Raw genomic sequence first — 10,594 nt, forward strand, 5'->3', positions numbered from 1 at the left:
GAGTTTGAGACCAGCTTGGCCAACATAATGAAACCCCATCTCTACTAAAAAAAAAAATAAATAAATACAAAAATCAGCTGGGTGTGGCGGTACCTGCCTGTAATCCCAGCTACTCAGGAGGCTGAGGCAGGAGAATTGCTTGAACCTGGGAAGCACAGGTTGCAGGGAGCTGAGATCATGCCACTGCACTCTAGCCTGGGAGACAGAATGAGACTCCGTCAGAAAGGAAGAAGAAAGAGAGAAAGAGGTGGTGATGGCGGGGGCGGCGGGGTAAGGAAGGGAAGGGGAGGGGAGGGGAGGGGAGGGGAGGGAGAAATGAGAGTGAGCAGGGAAGGGCAGGAAATCAAGAGTGGACCCCAGCTCAATATGGGTCCCTGCAACAGACTGGGGAGGACACGTGACTGTGAAGAATAAAGTGCACCTGGATTTACAGGTCAAAGGCAAGGAGCCAAACGGGATTTCTGTTCTAGTCTTTCTTCTAAAATCAGTCTCCATGGAGCTTCAGGAAGCCTGCTGGGAATTAGTCCTCATGCTTCCTCTCAGCTTGTACCGAACCTATTCCTGAGTGACAGGTCACCCCAAAACGTAGCTGCTAAAACAACAATTGTCATTTATTATCTCTTACAGCTTCTAAGAGTCAGGATCTGGGGGCTGCTTGACTGGGTGATTCTGGCTGGGGGTCTTAGTCCCTTTTCTGTTGCTTATAACGGAATACCCGAAATGGTAATTTATGAAAAAATACATTTTATTTTATTTTATTTTACTTTTTAGACAGAGTCATGCTCTGTCGCCCAGGCTGGAGTGCAGTGGTGTGATCTCGGCTCACTGTAACCTCCACCTCCCGAGTTCAAGTGATTCTCCTGCCTCAACCTCCAGAGTAGCTGGGATTACAGGTGCGTGCCACCACACCAGGCTAATTTTTTGTATTTTTACTATAGATGGGGGTTTCACCATGTTGCCCAGGCCAGTCTCGAACTCCTGGCCTCAAGAGATCTGCCCACCTCAGCCTCCCCAAGTGCTGGGATTACAAGCGTGAGTCACCATGCCCAGCCAAAAGGAATTTATTTCTTACAGTTCTGGAGGCTGAGAAGTCCAAGGTTGAAGTGACACATCTGATGCTAGCTTTCTTGCTGGTGGAGAGTCTGCAGAGTCCCAAAGTGGAGCAGGAGGTTGAATGTGCTAATGTGTTAGCTTGGGTCTCCCTTCCTCTCCTTAATAAGCCACCAGTTCCACTCTCATGGTAACCCATCAATCTATTAATCTGTGAATAAATTAATCCATTCATAAGAACAGAGTCCTCATGATCCAATCACCTCTTAAAGGCCCCACCTCTCAACAGTGCCACCTTGGGGATTAAGTTTCAACCTGAGTTTTGTAGGGGACATTCAAACCATAGCAGGCTCTTTCATGGATTGCAGTCCCTTCGTGGCTAGGACTGGGCCAACTGGAAGACCTCCACACACACAGGTCTGCTGCCTGGGCTGGGGGCTGCCCAGCAGGGGCTCCACAGGCATCTCTCTGCATTGCTATAGGGCCCTTCCATGTGGTCTCCCCAGCAATGGTGGCTTCAGGAGACACTGCTTCCACATTGACTTAGGGGCCTGAAGGCACATATTCTGAGAGACAAGCAGGAGCTATGTTGTCTTTTATGAGCTAGTCTTGGAAGTCACACAGCATCATCTCCACAGCACTAGACCAACAGAGGCAATTTCAAAGGTTCACCTAGGTTCAAGGCCGTGGAGCATGCCCCACCTCTCCAAGGAGGGACGTCACTATCACACTGCAAGAATATACCACATGGGATGTGGTTGGTGCGGCCGTCTTTGGCAGTCTGACACTGTAGCTTCATCCCAAGCCATGCCTCTTTTTTGTTATAATTCAAACAATATAGAACATAAAGTAAAAAGTGAAAGTTCCTGCTGGGCGCTGTGGCTCACGCCTGTAATCCCAGCACTTTGGGAGGCTGAGGCGGGTGGATCACCTGAGGTCAGGAGTTCGAGACCAGCCTGGCCAACATGGTGAAACCCTGTCTCTACTAAAAATACAAAAAATTAGCTGGGAGTGCTGGTGGGCACCTGTCATCCCAGCTACTTGGGAGGCTGAGGCTGGAGAATCGCTTGAACCCAAGAGGCAGAGGTTGCAGTGAGCCGAGATCATGTTACTGCACTCCATCCTGGGCAACAGAGCAAGACTCTGTCTCAAAACAAAACAATAAATGAAAGTTCCTGTCTTATCCTGTTACCCAGAGGAAACCTCTCTTACCAGTTCGTATTCAGATTCCTTTTCTAAGCACTTACAAATATGTATTTGAGTATGAATGTGTTGAAATTTTCCAGGGGCCCTCCAGGGTTACTCTTCACACTTCTCCATGCTGCCCTGTGCCCCGGAAGGCTGACCTGCTGCAATGGGCTCCCTCACCTTTGGGCTTCCAGGTGGGTTTGACAACTGGGGGGCACCAGGTGGAGATGGGAGAAAAGGAGGTGAGGGGGAGGTGAGAGTACTGATTTCTCCATCTCCCTCCCTGGCTGTCTCAGTGAGGTGACTGCGTCCACTACAAAGTCTCAGCTCCTGTGCATGGATGCTCTGCATCCTTATCTCTGCCTTTGAGTTACACTATGAGCTTCACAGCAGTTATATTTTATGTTGATGACACAGCAAGTGATAATAGAGTCCCCAGTGCTATGTGCCCCAGGGGATCACAGTGTGCCTGGTGGTTTCCATATATCCTGCCCACAACCCTATAAATATTCCTTTTATTAAACTCTCTGCACATTACCCAATGTCCAGTATAAATGTGCTCTTAATTGATGTGATGTAACATACCCCCATAGTTTTAAGCAGTATGATGCTATGCTATCACATAGCAACTAGCTTTTTTCACTTTCTGTATCACCTATATCTTTCCATATCAGCACAAATAATCACCCCTATTAATATTTGCATGTGCCATCTGGAATGCATATTTCCTAAGTGGTGTGACCTTCCCCACTGACGGACATTTAGGTTGTTGTCAACTTTTTTCCCTTTCACAAGTACTGACACAATGAACATACTTGCATATGTCTGTCTGTCTCAGCTGTGTTTCCTTGGGTTAAATATGCCTGATATAACTTGAAGTTTGGCCAGGCGCAGTGACTCACACCTGTAATTCCAGCACTTTGCAAGACTGAGGCAGGTGGATCGCTTGAACCCGGCAGGCGGAGGTTGCAGTAAGCAGAGATCCCACCATTGCACTCCAGCCTGGGCGACAGAATGAGACCCTGTCTCAAAAAAACAAAAACAAAAAAACACGCCAAAATTAGCCAGGCATGGTGGCATGTGCCTGTAGTCCCAGCTACTTGAGAGGCTGAAGAGGGAGGATCACTTGAACCTGGGAGGTGGAGGTTGCAGTGAGCCGAGATGATGCCACTGCACTGTAGCCAGGGTGACAGAGTAAGACCCTGTCTCAAACAAGCAAACAAAAAACTCTTAAAGGTCAAGGAGTAGGTTCTGGAGCCATATCTCCTTGGGTTCAAATCCCATCTCCTTTGTCTAATGGGAAATCTCATCTCTTCTACCTAATGACTGTGCAATTGTGGGTCTATTTAACCATTCCCCCACTTCAGTTCCTTTAACCATAAAAAGGTGATAATACCTTTCCATAGGGGCATTGAGAGGGTCAATCTCCCAGGGTCAGCCTAAGGATCCAATGATATAACCATGTAAAACATCTTGCACATTCAGCCTCTCTAAGATTCCATTTCCCCATCTATAGGATGGTAACATTACTTCCCTGGCTGATTGGATTTGAGGATTAAATCTCATACGGTTGTGAAGATTAAGTGAAATAATCCGAGTAAAGCACTTAGCACCATGCCTGGCCCCAGAGTAAGTGCTCCATAAACATTAGCCCTTGTGGTTATTGCCTATATTCTCTACTAAGTTTCATATTTTATTATAGGTATTATGACTACTATAAGCTTTACAGCAGTTATATTTTATATTGATTATAGTTCTTAACAACTAAAAATATTTGCTCAGAGTAATCTAGGAAGAAGACTTTACTTAAATAGACCTTTTAGACATAGAAATGTACATAGAAACGTAGGTTATTAATTTGTTCCTTGTTACTTCCTATTGGAAAAATCAACCAAAGTTCTTTCCGTAGAGTAACATGTGAGTGTTTGGGGGCTGGTGGGTGAATGGGATGGATTGCTTTGATGATTATTCTCATGAAGGTGAACTCCAGATTTCTATTTTTCTCCATCTGGAGAAAAACACACATTTTTGCCAACATGCATATTTGCACCTCACCACTACAAGAGCAGGCAGAGGGCACAGAAGGGAAGGAGCCCGTCCTGAGTCCTTGAACTGTAGGAACCTGTAAGTATCGGACTGGAATACTAATCGCATGGAGCATTCCAGGATATCAGGTGAACCAGGTGAAGTGTCCCTGGCGGCTTCAGAATAAACATCTACAAAGGCCAGGGTGTTCACAGCTGTTAAAGAGGAGCCTGTGGATTTTTGGAACCGACACCCCTACCAGAGAACTACTAGTTTTAACTGCAGTTGTGACAATTAAGCAAGAGACCTACAAACATATTGCTTAACACTTGTCTGTCAACACTCGGGCTGTCCACAGACCTGTAGCTGCCTTCTCATGGAACCTGACACCTCTATTTGGACAGTCTCCCTGGCAAAGTGTTTCCATCCAGAGAAAGTTCACCGGGGAAGCAAAAGGCATTAGGGTTTGCAGTCCCACGGCCCACTAGGGCAAAAGCCACTAGGACGGGCATCTAACCACGTGGGGCTTTGGAAAGTCAAAGCCAGCCTGGGGGTGGGGGTGGGATGCTTCTCCTGCAGGTCCCCTCTCCGCCCCTCCCCTGTTCCTGGCACAAAGAGATATGTTCTCTGCACAGCTGTTTGCCCTGAGAAGCTGGAACCAGGCCATGGGATGCTCAGGCTGACGTAGGGAACATGATCCTGCCCGCTCAGCCCTCCACTGGCGGGAAACTGTTGTCCTTACAACTCCGGTTAAGAAGTTAGATTAAGAAGTTAGATTAAGAAGTTAGATTGTTAAGAAGGCAGATCCCCAGACACACCCCCATAAATTCTTACCCAATGAATGAGACTCTGCATCTGAGAAATATCATCCCCGTCAGAATCACAAGCTAAACTATCCCCCAAGCAATGTTTAAAAAATGTGTGTGCCATCATTGAAAAGTTGGGAGATTTAGTGTACAAATTTTGGCTGGACATGATGGCTCACGTCTGTAATCCCAGCACTTTGGGAGGCCAAGGTGGGCGGATCACCTGAGGTCAGGAGTTCAAGACCAGTCTGGCCAACATGGCAAAACCCCGTCTCTACTAAAAGCAGAAAAATTAGTCGGGCGTGGTGGCACATGCCTATAATCCCCGCTACTCGGAGGCTGAGACAGAAGAATCGCTTGAACCCAGGAGGCAGAGGTTGCAGTGAACCAAGACAGCGCCACTGCACTCCAGCCTGGGTGACAGAGTGAGACTCTGCCTCAAAAAAAAAAAAAAAAAAAAAAAAATTTAAAAAATAATAAAATAAAAGTTTTATTTTCATCCAGAGCACAGGCAAGCCCAAGTCTACTTTACCCGTCGGTAGTAAGAAGCCGGTACTATGGAGCATCTGCCTTTGAGGCAAGGCTGGCGTCCTCCAATCCAACCACGCACACATGCTGCGTGCACACTCACCACTCTGGCCGTGTCCTGTACATCGACTTTGAGTTTGTAAACTCTGCTCATTCTTCCAGGATGAAGAGAAGTAGCGAGCCTAAAGCATACGCCTTTCGGCTTTCCCAGCTGCAGTGAGTTGTATTCCTGTCCCTGCTGCCTGGCCTCTTAACCCCACCTTACTAGGGCATTTCTCACTAGAACTTCCACAAGGGAAGAGCTTTGTGTATTTTGTTCTCTGCCATCTTCCTAGTGACGACTGTGGTGTCTGGAACACAGGAGGAGGTCAAAAGTATGCATCAAACAACTACAATGATAACACTTCACACTACTAGGATGGCTATCGTCAAAAAGACACCAAGTAGCCAGGTGTGGTGGTGCAGGCCTGTAGTCCCAGCTACTTGGGAGGCTGAGGCAGGAGGATTGCTTGAACCCAGGAGTTCAAGACTTCAGTATGCCATAATCACACCTGTGAATAGTCACTGCACTCCAGCCTGGGCAACATTACAAAAAAAAAAAAAAAAAGAAAGAAAAGAGAAAAATAACAAGGGTTGGCAAGGATGTAGAAAAATTAGAGCCCTCATTGCTCGTGGGAATGTAAAATGGTGCAGCCGCTTTGGAAAACAGTGTGGGAGTTCCTCAAATGTTAAATGTAGAGTTCACACAAAAGCCATCAACCCTAAATATAGACCCAAGAGAAATGAAAACAAGTGTTCAAACAAAAACTTGCACATGAAAGTTCATAGCAGCATTATTCATCATAGCCAAAAGGTGGAAACAACCCAAAATGTTCATCAAATGGTGAATGGACAAACAAAATGCGGTATATCCATACAATGAAATATTATTTAGTCATGAAAAGGAATGAAATACTGATACATGCTATGACAAGAATTATGCTATAAAAGAAGCCAGACACAGAAGGCCACATGTTGTATGATTCCACTCACATAAAATATCCAGGACAGGCAAGTCCATAGGGACAAAAAGTAAAGTAGTGGTTGCCAGGCCCTGGGAGGAGAGGGGAATGAGGAGTGACTACTTCACAGATACAGCGGTTCCTTTGGGGGTGAAGATATTCTGGAACTAGACAGTGGTGATGGCTGCACGACATTGTAAATGTACTAAATGCCACTGAATTGCACACTTTAAAATGGTTAAGATGGTGAATTTTATGTGTAATTTACCACAATAAAAAAAAGTTTCAGATGAATGAATGAATAAATGAGTCTTCCACCACCATGCCCTAAAGGCTAGGTGTTGACAAGGAAAGTCTAAGTTGTCTCCGGAGTCCGGTCCCCACCCCACCTTCATCTTTGCGGTACACCATCTGTCCTGAGAGGGCAGGCGGGGCCCAGCTCCAAGCTGAAAATGGGGCAGAACAAAGCTCCTTGGCTCTCTATCTGCTTCCAAATCTGGAAGATGGAGTGGGCAGTCACACCCACCGTTCAAGGCTGCTGGGAAGACTAAGTGAAAGTTCTCTGCACACGTAGACCCGCAGTGAGTACTGCTTCCCTTCCAGTCCTCCACAGGGGAGCTATCGCAGGAGGGATTCCTCAACCCACACAGCACCTGGCTCGGGGTGGGCTGGCTGCATGTTGTGGGATCCTGTTGGGGCCTGGACATTTGTTGTGCAGGCGAAGTGCTGAGAACACCACCCCTCAAAGTTCCACCTGGCAAGTGTCCACACCTATTAGTAGAGCCCACGGTTCCCAACATTGTACTGCACACAGCATGGCACTCCATTACTACCTGATTTCTTGAGGATCAATGAAAACACACCTGCTTTCAAGCAGTGGAAACTTCATTCCCAGAAGATGGTCCCTGCCACAGGCTGTGGTGCTCTTGAGGCTCCTGAGGGATGGGCTGCAGCAGTGGGCTGCAGTGGACAGCAGAGTACTGGAACCTGGTTGTACAGAAAATGGCAGCAGCCACTGGGTCTGGAGTCCTGGCTCTGTGCTTAAAGGGGTGGCTTTAACCTGTGTGCTCCTGGGCTGTTGTGAGAATTTAAAAAGACTAATGCTGGCCAGGCGCGGTGGCTCATGCCTGTGATCCCAGAACTTTGGGAGGCCAAGGTGGGTGGATCACCTGAAGTCAGGAGTTTGAGACCAGCCTGGCCAACATGGTGAAACCCTGTCTCTACTAATACAAAAAAAATTAGCCGGGAGTGGTGGCGCGTGCCTGTAATCCCAGCTACTCGGGAAGCTACTCAGGAGAATAGCTTGAACCTAGGAGGCGGAGGTTGCACTGAGCAACAGTTGCCTGGCGACAGAGCAAGACTGCATCTCAAAAAAAAAAAAAAAAGATGAATGCACCTAAAATGGTGTTATTGTGCACCCCTATACATTTTACCACCATCATGCACCTAATGTGAGTGATTACTACATGTCAGCATGAGCATCATCTAACATCCTGCTCTCTTTGCATCAGAGCTGACTGTAAATAAAAATTTCACTCTGTCCATATTCACAACCTATCAGGGAATCTTGGTCTCAGTGGATGGAAACCAGATTACATTGTAGTGATTCCACCACGACGGCGGCATCTACTCCCTAACAGCCACTGTGGTGGGCATTTTCTCAAGGTTTTCTCTTTTGGTTCATTCTTCCAGGAGCCTTATAAGGTGTATTATTTTCTCCTCTTTATAAATGAGGCTGAGGGATTAAGTCACTTGCACAAAATCACATACCTAGAAAGTGAAGGTAGGGTTAGAACTTGAGTCCATTTCACTTCAAAGCCTGCACCCTTCCCACTCATTTATTCATTTATCCTACAAGAATTATTAGGGGCTGACCACTGTGCTGGGCCCTGGGGGAGCAGATGACCAGACCTGGCCCTGGGCCTCACTGAACGTGCCGGCTAGAAGGGAGCAAGTAGACAGATGATTTCAATGATGAGGGGATGCGAGTGACCCAGTGAGGAAGAGGGGAGGGCTCTCCAGGAACAACCAGCACTTGTGTAGGCAGGGGTGGGAGACAGCCTCAGGGAGGGTGGAAGGATGGAAAACTGCAGAGAGTTTTGATTACCTGGAGAGCAAGGGAGAAGAGTGGGTACCAACAGTGGTGGTCAGGCCAGATAACAGAAAAGCACACAAATCATGATGAAGAGCTCAGAAACCATCCCCTGGGCAGCCAAGAGTCACTGATAAACTTTAAGCAGCGGAGTGACATGTCCTTCGAGCCTACAAATGTTCCATAAGACCCACAATCCCCCACATCCATTTATTAAGGGCCTTGCTCATAGGTCAGAAAACAGGCTCTGAGGCAGACTTACATGGGGCTTACTGGGGAGACAGCTAGAACTACACCTGCAGGGAAGTAAAGGAAGCAGGGTTGGGTAGGGCAGAGGCTGAACGGAGATGCATTTGCAACAGAAACCTCAACTAGTCCTATGGGGAGCTCAGAAGCTGGGTTGTCCCAAAATAAGGCAAGGGGGCCAGGCCTGTGTACCCCCTCATCATCAGTTATTGTATGCAAGTGGCATGGGGTGTATGGCCTTGGACCAGGCAGCTCCCTTCAGTTGAGGGCAGCATCTGGGGAGGGACTCAGCTATGAGCAGTTAGCAAGCCACACTTCCTGCTGGTGGGATGGAGGGCCTGGGTCCTGCAGAGGGTTTGGGTGGGGCACTAGCGTCCATTGCAGCCTGCTTGGCTCAGAGATCTGTGCAAACAAGTCTTGATGTGTGCTGTTTCCCAGCTCTTGCCCTCGTCTGCTTCTGCAGGGGCCAGTCCTCTGCAGAGTTCCCTTTGAATATGTCAGGACAGCAGCCAAGACACAATTCCGATCTTCCCCCCTCTCCTCTTCTGCCAGGGACCAGCTCATGCACTTCCGCAGTACCTGCCAAACTCTTCCCCACCACCCTACCTGGCTGCCTATACATGAACAGACAGAGCTATGCAGTCTTCCATGGCAAAGCGGGGTGCAGAGTATTCCCCTTTGTGGCACACTCCCCTAAAGCAGCCCTAAAGAACTTCTGTGCCCAGCTACTCAGGAGGCTGAGGTGGGAGGATCCCCTGAGGCCAATTCGAGACCAGCCTGTGCAACATAGCAAGACCCTGTCTGAAAAACAAACAAAAAACCTCCTAGGCTTCAGTTTCCAGGGTTAGCTCCTTGACTTACTCCCTGCTGGGCTGGGCAGTTAAAAATACCTAAAGCTGTGTTTCTCAATCCTGGCTGCCCAGTAAAATCCCCTGGGAAACATTTTATAAATATCAACGCCTGGGCCCCACCCCCAGCCCAATGGCATCAGAAACTCTGAGGGTGGGGCCCAGGCACTGTGTTTTTTAAAATTCCCCTGGTGATTCTAAATATGCAGCCAGGGCTGAGAACCAGTGACCTTGACTTTTATTTACAAGGATCAGTGTGGGTGTGTGGAGGGACAGAGGTGATTTGGAGGAGAGCTGTGAGGATCCAGAGATGATGGGAGTGGAAAAGAGGAGGTAGAGACTCAGAAACAGAATAAACAAGGGAGCCGGGTAAAGGCAGAACAAGAAAAGCTGGAGGAATCACCTGGGGAGCTAAAGGAATGCTGGGAATGAGCTCCCACCACCGGGGATCCCGATTCGATTGGTACAGGTAGCTGAGCGCTGGGGGAAGAGTCAAAACAGCCAGGTGATTTCAATGGGCGGCAAAGCTGAGAGCTGGAGCTCCAGGCCATGCCATAGCCTCTTACTTGGGAGCCTCACCACGCAGGTGTCCAGGTGGCCTCCACCCAGTGTAGACAAGCCAACCGTGCTTCTCGCCTCCTGGACCCTGGGGTGAGGTCTTGAGCAACATCAATTTCCATCCAATCTAAACTTAAATATGGGCACGCCCAGCCTCCCTCCTGGGAAAGTGTCTGAGCGGAGCTGTTCTGTATGACCTGGGTGGCCTTTTGTGACATGTTCTCAGGGGACTCTGTGCTGGGCTGTCTGCTC

The 10,594-nt window shown here is 48.1% G+C and overlaps 1 long non-coding RNA gene across 1 annotated transcript; it reads right to left on the minus strand.

Moving 5' to 3' along the window:
- Positions 1-390: 390 nt before the first annotated feature.
- LOC108587320 lies at positions 391-3,213 on the minus strand. Its single transcript, XR_001905767.3, has 3 exons — positions 3,054-3,213; positions 1,073-1,261; positions 391-592 (listed from the first exon to the last, which is right to left on the minus strand). It is a non-coding gene; the product is annotated as an uncharacterized LOC108587320 (long non-coding RNA).
- Positions 3,214-10,594: the final 7,381 nt, after the last annotated feature.

The sequence above is a fragment of the Papio anubis genome, chromosome 8 (assembly GCF_008728515.1).
Source record: "Papio anubis isolate 15944 chromosome 8, Panubis1.0, whole genome shotgun sequence".
Lineage (NCBI taxonomy): Eukaryota > Metazoa > Chordata > Mammalia > Primates > Cercopithecidae > Papio > Papio anubis.